Source organism: Tyto alba, unplaced genomic scaffold, assembly GCF_018691265.1.
Source record: "Tyto alba isolate M040663 unplaced genomic scaffold, T.alba_DEE_v4.0 Super-Scaffold_5, whole genome shotgun sequence".
Taxonomy (NCBI): domain Eukaryota; kingdom Metazoa; phylum Chordata; class Aves; order Strigiformes; family Tytonidae; genus Tyto; species Tyto alba.
Genome location: NW_024881326.1, coordinates 1,282,225 through 1,299,967, shown reverse-complemented (window position 1 = coordinate 1,299,967; position 17,743 = coordinate 1,282,225). Strand labels below are relative to the sequence as shown.

At 50.1% G+C, this 17,743-nt stretch overlaps 1 protein-coding gene across 7 annotated transcripts in view; it reads left to right on the top strand.

The window, feature by feature from the left end:
- The first annotated feature begins 9,497 nt into the window (after positions 1-9,497).
- The window catches only part of ZNF185 (zinc finger protein 185 with LIM domain), a 50,076-nt gene continuing 41,830 nt past the window's right edge, over positions 9,498-17,743 (top strand). For 6 of the 7 annotated variants that reach the window (XM_032999454.2, XM_032999453.2, XM_032999452.2 and 3 more), the window contains exons 1-2: positions 9,498-9,646; positions 16,596-16,686. The gene's annotated coding sequence lies outside the window, so the exon portion shown is untranslated. The remainder of the gene's footprint in view (positions 9,647-16,595; positions 16,687-17,743) is intronic. The other variant, XM_032999451.2, reaches the window with a different exon arrangement.

The following is a 17,743-nucleotide window of genomic DNA, read 5'->3' as shown; positions in this document are numbered from 1 at the left end:
ACCTCTCAGCATAAACAGGATTTCAGTCATTCCCTTTGGGGGGGGACAAATCTTCGCTGTGGCTGTTGTCAGGCAGCACATACTATTTACCCATAGCTCGCTCACTTCCCGTGAGAACTGCATTGGTTGGAAGATCCTGCTGCACAAAGCTCTCCTCTTGTCTGACATGTTATTGCTGGTAATGGTGCGTTTTGTTGCTTTGACCAGTCTTTTCCACAAGAAAATGGTTATCATAATACTATGGACACCAAGCTGTTCAGTTTGACATTTATATTAAGTATACTTTACCCTATAATCTTTCTAAGTGCTTCAGTTCTGTTTTGTTTTTAAATGAAGAGTTTAGGTTAGAGTTGGAACTTCCCTTTGTGCCAGTTCCTGGCTCCTCAGGAGCTTTGGTCTTTCAGTTTTCAGAAGTATGGGGAGTGCCTCACTCAGTGAGCCTTAACCTTGTCTGGAGAGCTTGATATACTGCTAGAATCCCACAGGAATTGGTTTTATTTTAACTTCTGGCTATTTTCTGGAGAATTCAATGTTGGTCTTTTTTTTTCTGGAAATTTTCATTTGCTGCTTTAACAACTAGCTGGTTTTACCAACCTTTGCCTTGCTTGATCTTGAAGTAAGTACTAGCCAGTTGCTTGGGCCAGTTCACACACTTCTGGTTTGTACCAGTCAGCCACCTTGGCCTTCCCCCCCCCCCCCCCCCCCCCAGCCTGTAGGGTTAAAGATTTAAAGCTTGAATTCCAGAGTGCAATTCTTCGGCAGCGTGTTCAAAAAAAAAAAAAGCCCTGTGGTTCTTAGGTTTTCTAGAATCTGCTTGTGTCATCCCACATCCCATTTCAGTGGGAAACAGATGCTGCTTTCAAAGACCTGAGCTGTGTTAGCCTCCATGTGATGCATCGATGTGCCGGCACAAATTCAGCGTTAATGGGAAGACCCTTTCTTCCCTCACTCTTTCTGTAAGTGTGTATTGGTACCCCATCTATATAAAAAAAAAAAATAAATAGTGACATATAAAAAGAACACTCGTATGATGAAACCACACCTGGCTGAGAGGCATGGCTTTATTCCCAAGGTTTTGCAAAAGGCCAGGCATCTCACCGGGGGAGGAAGGACTGGAGTATGTTTGTTCCTTGCTCTTTTCCGCAAATCTGGGCCCACTTCTAGTTTTTGTACTGTAGTTGGCTGATGCTAAACTCATAGCTGGTTACTAGAAGAATGGCCTTTTGTGAGAGTGGACAATTCAGACACACCTCTGCTGTGTGCAGTAGAGGTAGCTGCTAAACCCAGGCTGGCAAGTCCAGAAAGCCCTGCGGGACAGCGTGTTCTAGTTCGGAGGCCGTGCTGCGCAGAAGAGACGGTGCTGCTTTTGGGGCTGCTGGTGCAGCACAGCAGAGCTCTTCAGCTCCTCATCTGTGAAGCAGGGATAACGCTGCCCTGGCACAGAGCAGCAGTGAGAGAATAGGATTGGACTGAAGGGAAAGGAGCAAGTACCACCATTACTTGAAGTCAAACATAAAACAAAACAAAACGAAAAACAGGTAAAAGCCCATTGTGGCCTCTAGATGGCATTTCCCTGCTAGATCTGCCTTGCAGCTTCAGTCAGCCCCAAAAATGCTGCCTCTGTCCTCCGACACAGTTCCAGCAGAGGGTTACTCACCTCCCCGTGTCTCTGGAGCACTGTCAAGCTAAGAGCTGAAGGTACCGACCAGAAGGTGCTACAGAAACAAGAGGCACTGGAAGTTCAGGTCTGCTGGATAAGAAGCAGCAGGCAATATGGTTTCCCTCACATGTTTAGTTAATACAAGAAGGGTAAACCAGAGGTTTGTTTGTATGGGGGTGAGCAGTTTCCCAGAGCTGGGCATGGAAAGAAGCATTGCATCATGCTGAAGTTGGTTTGACTTGGTACTCCCTATATAATTAGGTCAGTTCCCAGCATTTCTTCTGGCAGGCTGACTAGCTTCTGTTTTCCAAAAGAGAAGTAAACAGGCATAGTTGCTGTGGTGGAGCCTGACATTGCTGTGCCTGTACCCCTGGTCACAATGAAGGAGGAACCTTGCTTTATCCGTGGCCTCTTCTATCCCAGATCAAGCCTCCCCAACTCGTTTTCTCATCCTCATAAGCGCCTGCATAAGTCCCGTCTTGTGTTTTCTGGGCAAGCCAATGAGATCCTTCTGTACTTTCCTGACGGTGATTTATTTGTCATGCCACCTCTTCACAACCTGTATCATCTGTGTGTCAGCAAGCAAGAGGCTGCAAAGCAAAACTGCTCATATCAAAATTGCCTTCCAAATATCTAGGGTCAAATGCAGTTGCAGTCTGTTGTTCTTAGTAATGCTCAACAGGAGCTGCTAAAGACTTCAAAGACTTTCCTGTAGTGCTCTTGTCAAACTTCTTATCTCTCTCACTTTGCTTTCCTGGCTTTTTCTTGCTGCAGCTCCTAATTTTGCTGACCTGAGACTGGTTTTGGTTTGACAAGCTGTGGGAGAGATAAAGGAGATACCTCCTGTTGCTTATCCTAGTGAAAGGAGAGGGAGGGAAAAAGAGAGGAATAAAAGTGCTTTACTAGGTGGAGTTAAGTTAACCAAGAACCCCATTTCCCCTCTTACAGAGAGATTGCAAAGGGCACATATACACAGGAGGAGTGTTACAGTGTAAGAAATACCTTTCAGTCTTGCCCTTAAGAGTGTGGGGGAAGCTCTTGTCCAGACACACCTCGGTGCCAAAAAGGGAAAAGTGTGGCTTGGTTGTAATTACTTGAAGCAGGTAAGAGAAGCAATTGATGAAAAAGCACGTCAGAAGTTACCTGGCGTGTCCAGTGAGCAAAAGGGCATGGAGGCAAACTTAAGTCAAGCCTGAGGTGGGACTGTAGGAGCTTTCAGGTGGAGGATAACGTTTGCATCATGCAAGCATGTGGTTACCACTGTGGACGCTCAGTCCCTTCAGTGACTTATAAATACAGGGACCTACGATGCGTTCCAGTGCTCAAATGCAGCCTTCTGTGAAACTGTGGAAGGGGCACCTTTTGGTTCAGCAGATCCTTGCGGATGTTATTCAAATCTGCTGATGCTAGTGATCACCAAGCATGAGTCTGAGCTTCCACACCTTTTTAGCACTGCAGAGCCAAACACGGCGTGAGTGGGCTGGACTCTGCTCCTTGAGAGAACTGTTTACCAAGTTTCGCTAGCGCTTGTGCAAGCCTTTGGAAAGTGCCAGGTCCACAGATGTAAGTGATGGTGCAACCTGGTCCTTATTATGGGAGGAGGAAAGCAACTTGTTTGCCTCAGAGCCCAGAGGAAGCTTGCTGAGCTGGTGATGAGAAATAAATAAGCATCTCCCTACTTGCAACAGAGCATGTTTGAGGTGTTTCTGTTACCTGATTGCACATGTTGTTTTACTGTCTTAGCAATGCCATCAGGCATTGTGGCACTTAGCCACAAGCTCTCTTTTGCCCTGGGTTTGCTGACAAGATGGTTTTGTCTCAGCACTGAGAGCTCCTGACCTCCTGTGCAGGTGTGTCTTCGTGACCATGGGTGCGATTATTGTATTCTAGCACTAAATAGTCAAGGATATACGATTCTCTTCTGCTACCTGCTATTAGGAAGGTGAGGTCTGGCGTTTTGGCAGTGCTTTGTAATGACACCTCATGAAAAACCAGTTTGATTCCCTTGTAACAAATGGGTGTAGTGGTTTTACACCCTTCTACTCATCACAGCTCTGCTCAGGCTCTACTGAGGCTTTGATTTTCTGTCACCTTGGTAAAGGCCCAAAGGACTGATGGGTTAGTCACCTTCCTTCCACCTTCAGTGCGTGGGGGGCAGAGAGTTACACAGGAGAAAGTGGTATCGAAAGAGCAAGAAATATTCCAGCGGAGTTCAGTGTTCTGGAGTGGTGTTGACTGATTTTTCATGACTAGAAAATACTCAAAAATTTTAAGGGTATGTTGTAGTAACTGTTCAGATACAAGCTGGAGTGGTCAGGGAGTTCTGCCTGCCTCTGGGCAGAAGTCCACTGCTGTCCTTCCTGGTAGACATCGCTGTTTCTAAAGGGATGTGCGCTGCACCTCCGGAAAGGATCGTGCTGTGGAGTTACACAAACTGGTTTTAAACGGGCTGTTTCTGGAAGCGGCAGCAGTGTGCCCGTGGCGGGAGAGAGCTTAGGGCTGGCTGATTTACCCTGGCACGAAGAGGCTACAGCACGGGCATAACCGCAGCTCCCCGCCGGCCGAGCCTGACCTTCGACGCTGCCGTGAGCTTTCCTGCGCTCACAGGATGGCTCATCTTCGGGGGTTCGGCCGAGGGATCCCCTCTGGGAGAGCTTCTGGACTTCAAGAAGTGGAGAGCTCATCTGTGGATGTTTTAGAGCGTTGGCAGTGTCTAATGCCCGTTGCTTTTCCAAAAAAACCCCAAACCAGCCCACCTCCAACCACAAAACTCTCATTGGACAGTGCCTAGTTTGATGCTCAGTCCTCAATTTTTCTGTTTTGATTTCCTGGATGCAACTCCCCTTCGTGCTTGCCATGTTACCTCCTGGATAGTTCTCTTACACTATGGTCAAGTCACTTTTTTTTTTTTTTCTTTTTGTAATCTTTTTTTTTTTTTTTTTACCTAAACAGTCAGAGTCCTTTAAATCTTCTGCTGTTAGGCGTTCTCTCCAGCTTGTGAGTGGTTTCTGTGGCTGCAGCTTCCTTGTGTGATGTAATTCCCATGTCTCATGGATCCCAATGATCTGCTTCGCAGTGCCCTAAGAATCTAAGGGAGGCAGATAAACAGCGGTGAAACAAGTATCAACCAGTGCAAACTGTGAAACAACTTTGAGAGGTGCTTAAGCTGTTCTTGTAAAGGAGATCCAGGGAGAATCCATTTGCTGGTAAAGTCCGATAGTCCATGCTGAAATATACCTGCAGCTTTTACATAAAAATAAAGTTTGCTGATTGGAGAGGGGGAGATGAGGCTCTTCTGTGGTGCTCCTGGCCTGCTGCGGGAGCGCGCGGGTGTCCCTGGAGGAGGTTGTGTTAGAACAGAGCGACGGGACCTTCCTCCTGCCTTGGGCTGGGCTGGCTTCCCTGGGCACACCGGGCTGGCAGCCCCAACATCACCTTTGGCTCTTGGCCCAAGGAGAGAGCCCACATCTGCAGCAGGGTGGGGGGGTTTAAGCTAGACCCTCTTGGGTTTAACCTGGTACAGGAGAAAAAATGCCTCTTTTGAGTTCTGCTCCTGGACTGATGAGGATGAGGGACTTCTTGTTGTTGTCGAGGTGCAGGGGTTTGCTCCAGAGGTATGCAGGTTAACCCTGAAGCTTCCAGGTGAGGCTGGTCTTGTCAGTGAGACTGAGTTTGGTGGCCTTCTCCCAGAGCATCAGGAATTTGTCAGCGTTTAACCTGCAGCTGCTAGCTTGGGAAAGGTGCTTTCTTGCAGTGGTAAGAGTTACAGTTTTGCCAGCTTCAAAGTAGTATCAGGCTGTAGTTGTAGCTGTATATATTAGCAAAAAGACCCAGTTTCACTCCTCCTGCACACACCTGTGTGCACACACACACGCACACTGCATGGTGCATGGATTCATAATGTAAATCTGGAGTCTTTATCCCTAGAAGCTACAGAGATGATGCTCCTGATCTGATTGTCTCTGTTAAGAGCCTAAAGTAAATTGACTTCCCCTACAGACTTACTGGACGGTCTTTTAGCCTCTGGTCTGCACCAACCTGGTGGTGCTGTGTTTCAGCAGCCCTGTGGCGTGGTGCTCTTCCAGATGTCACACAGGCCTGCCACTTGCTGGCAAAAAAACTTCTGCCTCTGGCCACTGCTGTGATTTTGAAATGCCATGTCATTAAAAACTGAATATACTGCTGTAATTATGAGGAAGAAAAACACCCATCAGGGTTTCTGTGCCTGCTGGTGTGAGTGACATCCAGCTAGACTTTGGAAAGCGTGGTTTATCTAAGAGCTTAATTGGGATAGAACCACAAAGACTTGTTTGGGACTGATTGTCCCTAACTGTTCAAGCTGCTGAGCACCACAGATGTGCTTGCTGAGCTTTGTTTGCAGTATGGTAGTACCGTGACCTGTGGTGACACGACAGCCCTGGAAATCTCCAGTTCAAGGTAAGCTGTCTGCATGGTTATTTTCCACTGAACAAAGAGTATGGAAAGCCTTTTCTACAGACTGTGTGCGTGGGGGGAAAAGTGTGTTCCTATCCTACTCTCCTTACTGGGAAATAAAAGACAAAGCTGCGGTTTACATTACCATACTTGTATACTAACATGTATATACAGATATACTACATTTCCCATGGTATCTAATGTCTCTGGTGTCCTAGTCCATGGGAGAGAGATAGAAGGTCCCTTTCCATGTTCTGCCAGTCCTGGAAGACAACTCTTCCTCAGACTTCCTTCTTTCCAGGCTTTTTTAAAGCATACTCTCTTGCTGTTAATGGGGAAGCCCACTCCCTGAGAGGTCGCTGACTTCCATGCTGTCCTCAGAGCACCCACTTCACCTCTCCTCTTTAGCAAGAGCCAGGGCTAGAAAAGTTTCCCTGCTTTACTCTTCCCGCAGAAAGTGATGTTTGGCAGCCATGTGCAGTGTTTTAGGGGCATGATGTTGCCCTTGGTGATCCTCCTGTGCCGACCTGGAGTCTCTGGCATTCATGAGCTTGATTCTCCTTGCCATTACATCACCGCAAATGAAAGCAACACCCCTGAAGTCAAGGGCTACACAGCTTCGAACTAGATGGGAGAGAGACAGCTGGAGCTGCTGGATAGGTCTCGGGTTTAGTCGCTGGGATAAGGCAGCCCCTTTCATACAAGGTGTGAGTGGAAGCGCAGGCGTTGCCACAGTGGAGCCCTTGCAGGGGATGTGGGAACCTCAGCTCTGGAGGGACCACGGGCATCCAGGGCAGGAGAAGCTGTGTGTTGCTGCCTCTCTGCAGCACTGTGGTGAATCATGGCTGAAATAAAATGAAACTGTTCCCCGTTTAGATGGGAAATTAGCTGGAAGAGAGAGTAGATATATCGGAATAAAGTCCCTTTTATTCCAATAAAAGCTGTCCCTGTGTGGCAGTTGTAGCAGCATCATAGTCCTCCTTTGGCTTTCCCAGACAAGCCTTAACTCTCTCGCTTTGCTCCCAAGAAGCTGCGTGTGGCCAGTGTGATGTACAGCAGTAAGCAGGCCAGTGCCCCCCTTCACTCAACAAGCGTTGGCACTCAACAGCCTTATGTCTCACATCCGTGTTAGCCAGCAGCTGAAATTACCTAGGTAGTGTTTGTACTGGAAAACCACAGCTAAATTCAGTGAAATAAAATGTCTCCTTTTGTCCCTTCTCCCAGGAGCATTGCTGCAGGATTAGCCCAGTGTGGAGAACCCCGTATGGGACTGATAGAGATTTCAGACTGGAGTAGCAAGGGAGCTGAAAATGGAGGAGGGCTGCGTAAGGTCAGTGTTGAATCAGTGGGGCTTTGGGTGCATCAGGAGGTTCGACACGGAGGCTGAAGACTGAGGAGACTTTAAAGAGTTGAGCTTGACAGGGCTCGAATGGTAGTTCACGTGGAGGAGAGGCGGTTTGTGTGGCATTTCTCTGTATCTCGCTAGGCTACGTGCTGTGCAGCGTGTCTTTCACCAACAGCTTGCACACCCAAGTTGTTGGGATGGAGCTGCCAGGTCGGAAGTACATTCCCTGCTGTTCTACCTTGCCACCACACCCCTGGCTTTAAGACCTGACTTTGGATGTTTTGTATATATGCTTGAACCTGTATTTTCAGGCTAATAGCAAAATGTTACTTAATACTGCACCTATCTCTGTTAAAGCATTTCTTTGCCGTGCTCCTTTCTTCTGAGGAAGGGAGCAATGCTGATAGACACCTAATGTTTTAGCCTGCACGTGTGCCAGTTCAACAAAATAGTTGTCCGCATCTACTAAACCAACCCTGAGCTTCTGTGTGTATTGTTTTAGGATCTCCTTACCCATTTCTTTGGCGTTTAATATTAAGGTGCTCGTAATAGGTGCTTTTTAAAATTTTGTTTTATTTTGAACAGTCATTGTGGAACAGTGTGTTCACACTGGAAAAAAAAAAAAAAAAAAAAAGCGTAGTCGTTAGACCCTGGGGTGCCCCTTCTGCTTGCTTGGCAGCGGCCCCATTGTACCCGAAAGGCTGGCCAGGCTCTTAGTCACTATTATTTCAGGACAGAACCTGAACAAACCTTCAACCAACGAGGGGATGACTCAGGGGTTACTACTGAAAAGAAAGCGGCACTGACAGCTGGGGCCCTGAAGCAGAGGATGCTTTGCTAGGGTAGGGTCTGGGCTGCGTTTTAAACAGCCCACTCAGTTTTCCTGAGTGGGACACCCCTCTGTGCCCGCTCCAAGCTCAGGGTGCGGTTTTGTGAACGTTACATCTTCTTTCCTGTGCTTGTCTGAGCTGGGATCCCCAGCGGCCTCTGGGGGAGAGAGCTCAGCCCAGCCCGCGCTGCTGCTGGTGTCGCAGCCGGAGTAGTTTGGAGAAAGATCCGGGGTTGGAGTAACGATGTCGACATCAGGGTTTTTTAGAGGTTCTTTTCTTTGTGCTGCTGGGAGCCAGGGATGGGTTTTTAGCCCTGCTAGGGCGCAGCCCAGCCCAGCCCGCCGGTGGTTCGCCCACCACCCTGCCGCAGATCTGTTGCAGAGCTGAGAGTGCAGGGGCGCTTGGTTCCCGCAGCCCGTCTACTCCAGACTCATCACTTCGGGGTGGGGGAGAGTGTGAGCAGGTGGGTACAGAGGTGGGGAGAGGTGCTCGCCTGGGCCTTCATCACCACCTTCTTGCCAAGCCGTGGCAGTGCCGGCCTGAAGCCCTGACGCCTCAGGAAAATGCCCCAAACCCACCTCCCCGACCACTGTCCTGTAGGAATTGGCCAAAAGTGTCTCCAGGGGTCTTGCCGTGGCCGTTCAGAGACTCGCCAAAGCTGGGCCTCGGGGATCTAGTGGTGACCGCAGCAATTAGAAAGGGAAATGAACTGAGGAAGAGGAAAGTGCCTGGCAATTTGCTCTGCAGTGAATAGAGATAATCACATTTGTGTCCCTCATTTAATTAATTAGAAGTAGACAATCACTGCTGAGTGCTAATTACAGTGCCAGTTCCTGATGCTACCTGGGTACCACCGCTGTAAGTGGCCCGCTCAGACTCAAGGGCTTGCGAGTCCCTGCCTAGCAGTGGGGTGCCTGCCCCCCTTCCCATGGGGTAAGCCTGCCTGGCAGTGCTTGGCCTGAGGAGGGATTCAGTGGGGTGAGAGCTGGGGGGCTGCTCAGCTGCTGTCCCATTGCAACGCGGGGCTGGGGAGCGCGGCATTTGGCGGAGAATGCGAGGAATGTAGAGGAGAGCTTACAGGGAGGGGGGAGGCCGTGCCGGCTGAATGGAGAAACCTGTTTGATTCCCCTGGAGGGCAAAACACACCCAAGTCTCCTCCTCAAAACAAGGCTTGGCTTCCAGGAGCCAGCCCTCTCGGTCTGCCGGCAGGTAAGGGCTCAGCCTCACCCACAGCCGCCTCTGCTGCCAGGGAGGATCGGAGATACCAGCTGCGAGCCCTTGGGGGGCAAAAGCGCCGGGAGACTGCTTGCAGCCTGCTCCCCATCCGTCTTTTTTTTTTTGGGGGGGGGGAAAGCTACAGCTGAGGAGCCTCTGCAGGTAGGGCTGGGCGGGGAGGCCGGTCCTCTGAGCTTCGCGGAGGGCAGCTGGCGTGCTGCTGCTCTCCCTCTTCACCTGCTCTCTCTGCCTGGGGAGGAGGAGGAGGAGGAGGAAGAGGAGGGTTGTCCTTTCCCAACCGGCTGATGTTGGGATCTGGTGGGGCTGAGGGAGACTTGAAGCGTTTGGGGAAACAAAGCTCTTTCCTGTGGTGTGTTGGACCAAAGTGGGGAGCTAAAATGGTACTTGAGTACCACAGGGATGGTCTTAGTACACAAATGAGGCAGAAGAGGGGAGGTTTGGGTATGAGTCTTTGTTGCTTGCCCCTGTCTGATCACTGAGTTCCCTCCCTCCCCATCGCCCCACATCTTTCTAAAATCTGTCCCTCCCCCCTTTTAATTTCCTAGGTAGAGCGTGGGGAATGGCACTGAGGTAGCTGGGGGAGAGGCTGTATGCGGGCAGGAGGGAGCAGAGTCCAGATGACACAGGTAAAATTTGAGCCTGTGACCCTTGACAACCTCGAGAGGCTTGGGGGGTAAGCTGCACCGCTTTCTGCCTCTCCAACCCCACCTCCCCAGGACCCGTGTGGGATGGAGGGGCGTGCACATAAGAGATTTTTCTCTCTCTCCTGCTCTGCCTCGTTTTGTTTCTCTCTGAGTTAGTGTGAAATCAGCACCCTGGAAAGGAGGGGTAAAGCTGGAACGGAGGAGATGAGCACCTCCCTCAGTCCTTGCTTCATCCTACCTCCAAGCCTGGTGAATGTCTTCTCCATTTCCCTGTCCCCACCCCTCTGCTCGGCCCTTGGCTGCTCCAGGACAAACCCCGAGCAGGAGGATGAGCTGCATTCAGCTGGACAGGCTGTTCCACCACCAGCTGGGGAGCAGAGATGCCCTCCCTCATCAGACTGATCAGGACATTGTGCTTAGGCTAGTTTATTTTGTTCATCCAGCCGAACAAAATATTCCCCCCCCCAATTTATCATGTTTCAATTGGAAGTCCCAGTTTCCACATGTGACAGATTTCAGTTTTCTTCTACAAAAACCTTGGTTTTCTTTGGCAAATCTCTGTACCGTCTCTGCGATGTCATGAAGCTTCAATGAGATTTTCTGTCCTGCTCTGTTTGTGGCTCTGTGATACAAATGCAAAGCTCTGCCTCTGAAAGCAAGAAAACTTTTCCTTCCTTCTTGCTTTCATCTTTAGACATCAAGACTTAAGGTCAATGGCATGTGGGTGCGGTAAACATCTTTTACATCCTTCTTCCTTTTCAAATACAGAAATTAGTTGAGCAATTAGGAATTAATGCCTTGTAATTAGACTAATGAAACTGTATACCCAGTGCAGTGAAAAATGGTTCAGTAATTTTTGGCAGTAACAGCAGCGAGTTTTTGTGTTTGGGGGTGGTCATGCTCTGTAGGTTTGTACAGCTCCTATCCCAACAGAGCCCCAAGATGATCTCTTGGGATAGGCAGGTCTGCGTGCTGCTCTAATTAAGTTTATGCCACACTTTCCTGACTTCAATAGCTCATGTCTTTGCCAACTTCTTCTAGTTGGACTGAATTTTTTTTTTTTTTTTTTTTTTTGGTGGGGTATGTGGTTGCAAGTGAATTAAAAAAAATTATAATTGCGCATTTGTAGCTTTACAGCCGTTGTCTCTGACGCAGCTGAAATGTGTCTGCGCTGCTTGCGTCCGTCAGTTCTGTGCAAGGCAATTGCAGGTTTTCATCTCTCTTTTCCCCACGCTCGGGGAAGAGGCATTTGCTGTCCCCAGGTAGTGGGGACCCAAGCCCCTGAGGAGCCGTGGTGCGGGGCTGAGGCTCTGCACAGAGACCCTGCACGGGCACCCTGGCTCCGCTGCAGCCCCAGGTGCTCGACTGCTGCTGCGGTTTGTGTTCAGGCTCGTGTCGGCCACCCTGAAAAAGGTGGAAGCGGAGTTTGCTGACCGTGACGCAGTTTCAATTACTTGACTAGCATCAGGGAAGAACTCTGGCAGAGGCATAAAATGTCACCTGCAGTGGAGTAACCGTTCGTCCTCTCCAGCTGACACCGGACTTCTCAAACACTTGTAGCAGTGGTTCCTGTGAAAAAAAAAAGCCTCTTCTTGTAGCCTGGCTTTTCCTTAGTGCATCTCTGCATGTGCTGAACAAGGTAGCGATGAGCTATTGCATTGCATGAGCCTAGAAGGGTTGATTTAAGGTTGCCTGGACTGCTTCAATTATGGAATTCCTGACTGTTTGCTAGCTTGACTTGGTGCTTCTTAAATGTCAGTAAGTGTGTATGTAAGTGTCAGTGTTAAATAGTCACTGCATGGAGAAGGGGGAAGGCAAGAGTAAAAAGCTGGTCCTTCAGAGAAGTTAATCATTGTCTAAAATGTGAGGACTCATCACCCTGCCTGTATGGGGAACCATTCAGCTGGGGTTTAGCATTATAAACCTTTCGGCTGTTGCATGAATTTATCTCCATTTGAAAGCCCACAGCCATCCAGTTGCCGGGGGGCACTTGGTGTGATTTGCCACAGAGGCTCAGTCCAAGTCCTGGAGTGGGCCTCGGGCTGTGGGTCTGGACTTTCAGAGGCTGACTGGCAACCTCCCGCTTCAAACAGTCAGCCACCTGCATGCATGAGGTGGGATGAGATCCTAAACTGCAGGTTGTGAGTTCACAGCGTGAAGCCTGAAGTGTAATTCCTGTCATTTCCTCAAGTGCAGACAGTGGGACGGAAGTGTCCATCCTTCCCAGGCACGGGACGTCATTCAAGACGGAGTTCAAAGGTGTGGAATAAATCTAGCTTTAAGAATGCTGACTCAAAAAATGTCACAGCCACTGGGCGCAAAGTGTTAATCCAGCATAAACTTCCCTTACCGGTTCAAACTTGCTGAAATGGATTTAAAGGGTTAACTTTGCTCTGGCAGGGTTTCTGCTAGATCAGGTACAGTCTATCCACACCGCTCTCACTTCACATCAGATCAGGTAACAGCTGACATCAAAGCGTATAACATCGGCACAAAGTTTGCATTGTGTGCTCTGGCTAATGCAAGAGAAATGCAAGTATGTGCCCACACCTAATACAGATCACCGGCGGAGCCTGACGGCGCACGGATCTGGATTAGCAATCCTGCAACCCGAGGACTGCCTTTCTGGGGCAGGGTGTCTGCTGGCTAACCCATGGGGAGAAGCTTTCTCTCCCCGACCGTCCTTCCCGAGGGGGTTTGTGGAAGTTGGGCTTGATCTGCTGAGTGTTAAACCCAGGTCCCACCTTGCACCGTGTGGGCTGGAGAGTAGAGACTTGGGCCCTGATGCAGGTCTAGATAGCAAAATTCTCAGCAGGGTTAAGGAGGTTCAAATAAAGAAGGTTCAAACCTTTTGCAAGCTTTAAATACATTTTAATTTGAGGACTGTGAAGGTCAGGATAGGCATCAATTACCATTAAACCAGGATATTCTTCCGCATGACTGACCTCAGTCCTGTTTGCGGCCGAGGGCCAGCATTCAGGTCGCTGGCCGAGCTCGCCAGTAGCACCCAAGTTTCTAGCTGGTGAAATGAGTTCCGTGCTTCCACCCAGGAACAGGAGGAGGACGCGAGAGCTCCCTGGAAAGCAGCGTGCCGGCACGGGTGGTGGTCTCTGCGAGCAGGCAGCAGAGCCCAGAGCTGCTGGCTGCGGGTCCCGGATCCCTGTTAGGCGGCACAGGATCGCTTTGCAGAAAGGGTCTGAGTGCCACAGCGTTTTCCTGGTGCAGAGCACCTCGCCGTGCAGCTCTCGCTGGGACCGGAGCAGCAAAGTGAGCCTAGTGCCCCGGACATCAAAGGGAGATCCCATCCTGAGACCGGGGAGCCAGGCATTGGGAACAGGAGTGCTGTAACATGAACTCGGTGGCTGGCCTGGGCTGTGCGGACAGTTCAGGAGTCTGAAGGCACCCTGTGGCACCCTCCAGGAAAGCTGTATTTACAGGATCAAAGCGGCTCTGCTTCCTTTCCCAGGGCGTTCATTTAGTCCTCAGAACTAGGTCCAACGTTGGATCCAGCTCATCACCAAGATGAACAGAGGGCAAGGTGGCTATTAGGCGCAAAGGGGCTATTACCGCAACTGCCCTACAAACTCCTGACAACAGCAGGCTAAAAAATTGTTATTAACATTTTAAAGTTGCAGTTGAGCCATCAAAAGGGAGGATGGCTGGCAGGTTTTTCTTCTGTGCTTTAGCAGGTAATAGGAGCTGCAGTCAGCTTTTAACGAATAGTAAGTGTTTCATCTCCTGGGATATAATTACGTCTTTTTAAGTGGCTTACACGGAGAGCAGAATCATTCCCAATGAAGTAATGGGCTGCTGATTTCAGGCACTTGAAGAATTTATTAGCAAAGAGCGCTGGTCTGGCTGCACCTCCGCTCCTTTGCAGAGGACTGTACGAGTGGGCAAGGATGTATCACCCTCTCCCTCCGCCAGATGCAGCCTCGGTGGCCGTGGGGACAAACAAGAGCAGGACTGTGGTTGCTCCTTTGTTCAGCCCGGGGGCTGCGATCCGTGGGGATCGCTCCCTGCTAAGGGAACGAGAGGGGTCTGTGGTGCCTGAGCCACCCCTCGGCTCCTCCGCCGGGAGCCCTGGTGAGGGGGGAAAGCCAAACGGAGCTCTTCGGCTTGTTCTCGCGTAGCGCGGCCGCCTGCTCGCCTGGCAGGGTGAGGGTTTCCACCAGGAGCTGCTCTCTGAAGCGCCGCTGCAAAACAGACCCTCCATCCCGTTAGCAGCAGGGGCAAACCTTAAAGCTGCCTGAGAAACAGAAGCGGGTTGAAATACCCGAGGCAGGGCAGGGACCACTGCAGCACCCGGGAGCGCGCGGGGGGGGGAAAGCTGAGCTGGCTGCCTGCCCGCAGACCGCCGCACCCTGACGATTAAAATCTAAACAAGGTTCCAGCTCCCCTTTCCTTATTAAATAGCTTGTAATTGCTTTCACTCACGTGACGTGGAGCTTCAGTGGGAGGCAGCGGGGCCCTTCCTGCCTGCCGTCAGCAGATCGACTCAAGCGCGGGCTGCCTGCCTGTCAGGCTCCCTAGCAAAGCTGCTTGTGCACCCCAGAGGTGGACATAACCTGCAGGAGATTTTGAGGGCCATGCTTGTCCGGGGTTTCGGTGCTCCATTGCCTTTGAAAATCGGGGCTTTTCTATAAGTAGCTAGCATGGATTTAGCTAGCAGCTCCGTTTGAAGCGTGCGGTCTCAGGTCACGGTCTAGCAATACTTCACTCCTGCACAGGCAGCACATTTATTTCTTGTGCTGGGGTGCTCGTGTTGGATGCTTTGTCAGCAGGGATTTAGCCAGCGTAACACCCATTTTTATAGGTTCTTCTTTTGCTTGGGACATCCCGGTGTTACATCCCAGTGGCTGGTGTTTGAAAGCTGAGCAGTGGTTGCCATCAGCCAGCAAAGTTTGAGGGACTTGCAGTGAGAGCATTTTGGCCATATTGGACTAGAAATGTGAGTCTGAGCTGGACTGTAACTCACAGATGATTTCAAATACCAGAAAGAGTATCTAGCTGTCGTGTATTCATATCGCCCAGGGATGGGCATCCAGTTTCCTATATCTTGATGCTGCTCATAGGGAAGGGCTGGAGAGAGAAGCAGGAGGGGGTGAGTGGGGCAGGCCTGGAGATCCCTCTGGCTTGTGAGGTGCTCTGCAGAATTAAGGAGACTGTAAAGTGTCGTAACCAGGCCAAACTCATCCCTGCTACTCCCTGATATCAGCCCTGCGCAGGTGATGGAGGAGGAAGCCTGCCTTGTCAACAGAGGTTCTCCCAGTAATATCGCTCAGATGATCAACCTCACCTTCTCCAGCATACCCGGCACGTAGCTCCACCTGTGCTACACACCTGAGACCTGCTATCGCAGGGAGGGGAGAGGCAGTTTGGGTTTAATTGCCTGGAAGGTGGTCAGATCCTGACTCACAAAGGGCTCCTGAGAGCCTAGGGAGGGGAGATGAATTTAAAAAGAGCTTTGTCCAGTGGCTGGGGGCCAATGCGTTGCTTCTCCCCCGTGTAGGATCGAGGATGGTAGTTTCAGTTGACCCCGTTTCTCTGCTGTTATGATCCATGTTGGAAACATCCCATGAAGTCAGAGGCTCGGTGAGGTGCCAGCCCGTCTGAATCTTGGCTGTGGGCAGATCCAGCAAGAGGGAAGGACAGGTCTGGGAAACGAGGAGATAACAGATAAAAGAGATGACAGTGGAATCGGGGCACACCAGGGGTGACTGTGGAGTGGAGGAGCCTGCAGCAAGCCAAGAGGGCAAGGTGGAAGGTTTAGAAGAGCAGAGTTATTATTCATCCTGCTGTAGCAGGATCCCATTTTGGAGCGGTACGCTGAGATAAAGTGACTGGTCCATGCTTGCCCCTCTGCTCACCTGGCATCCAGTGCTGGCTGTGACGCAAGTACAGAAGATCCAAGTTTCAACGGAGCGTCCCGGCTGTGCTCCTGGGGCGGGTGGGATTTCACCACGGGCACACAAGCAGCCCGCTGCTGGGTGTTCCTGCAAAACACCCCCGTGATGTGCAGCTCCCAGCCAGCGGCTGGGGGGGGGGTCACCACTCCTGTAGCAAAAGATAAAGCTCCACCTCTTGCCCGAGAGCAGAGGGTGGCAGGGAGATGGCTCCATCGGAGGGGTAGAGCGGAGGCCAGCAGTGCTGGAGCAGGAATGTCCTTGGGATCATGGGAAGATACACCCTGAGTTCAAAGCTTGGGCTGTGGGTCCAGCGTTTGGTGAATTTTCATAGGGGAAGGGTCTCCTCAGGGGCTTTCGGGTTGTTTTTTTTTTTTTTTTTTTTTAGTTAGCATCGTGGTGAAGGAGACATTTGGAATATTTTGGGGAGGCTGCAGCTGGCAGCTGCTCTGCCCTGGGAACTTGGACTGGCAGTGATGAACCTGATACAGCTCTGTGGCTAGACTTGCACAGTTTTGTTTTGTTTTGTTTTTTTTCCAGAATTAGCAACACTGAACCCTTTCAAAAATACCTGCGAGTTTCACTAAGTTTTTATTCCCAAGAAGAGAGAAGTTAAAACCTGAAACAAAAGGTTAGTTTAAGCTTTTTGTAATGAAATATTTTCATTCTATGTTTTGAAGCAATGTGGGGCTTCCTCTCAATTTTCATTTAATTTTGCTCAAAACATATATAGCAGCATAATTTGTAACTATATTCGATTTGTCATGATCTAGTCTGAATTTTTCCATTTGCTGAAAGCTGTGTTCTCACGTCAAACCAGGCCAACCTTTTCCTATGCTGGAAACGCTCAGCGAATGGAGAAAAAAAAAAAAACAAAACAAAAACCAACAAACCCTCCCATCTTTTGCCTGTTCCTTAGCGATGCCTGAGAAATGAGTAAACCCATAATCCACTCATTTCCCACTTCTCTTACCCTTGTGCTGCTGCACTGAAAAAGCAGATTACGACGGGGGGGAGTGGGGGGGAAGGAATGCCCCCTCCCTGCGTGCCAGCAGCGGGGCACGGGCTGAGGGCCCTCAAGGCCACCTTTGTGCGGGACGGGCGATGCCACCGGCACCTCTCGACAGAGGCAGGTGTTTTCTTCGGGCGTGTGGGGCCTCTCCTTTTATCCTCTTGATTAAAGAGACTTAGGTGGCACCTGGGGACTTGGTTTTCCTTTCTCCAAGCTGAGGCAGTCAGGAGTTAACCCCTCGTAACAGTGGTGCTGCCTCTCTCTAACAGGCTCCCGGTCACTCCGTGAATTGCTCAGGGCTCTTCCCTTCATTAGAGAGCAAACCTGTGTGTGTTTTTTTTTTTTTTTTTTTTTGTTTATTTGTTGTTTTTTTTTTTTTTAAATTTTCCCTTCCCCAGCTTCTTCCAGTCTGCAGACTGCATTTTCCATGGATACACCCTCACTGCTTGGGGACTAAATGTCCTGGCTGTATCCTTTCCAAACTTATTGTAAGGGCTTGTTCTTGTAAACTACCCAACAAAATCCGGGGGGGGGTTTAATGATCAGAAGATGAAAATCCTGTAGGCATTTATCCTGGGAAACAGAATCACTTTGATTCCATTACCTCCCACTAAACCTTGTTACGCAGTCAGGCTGTTTCTTTAGAAATTCAGTCGCTGGTTTGATGCAGCCCGGG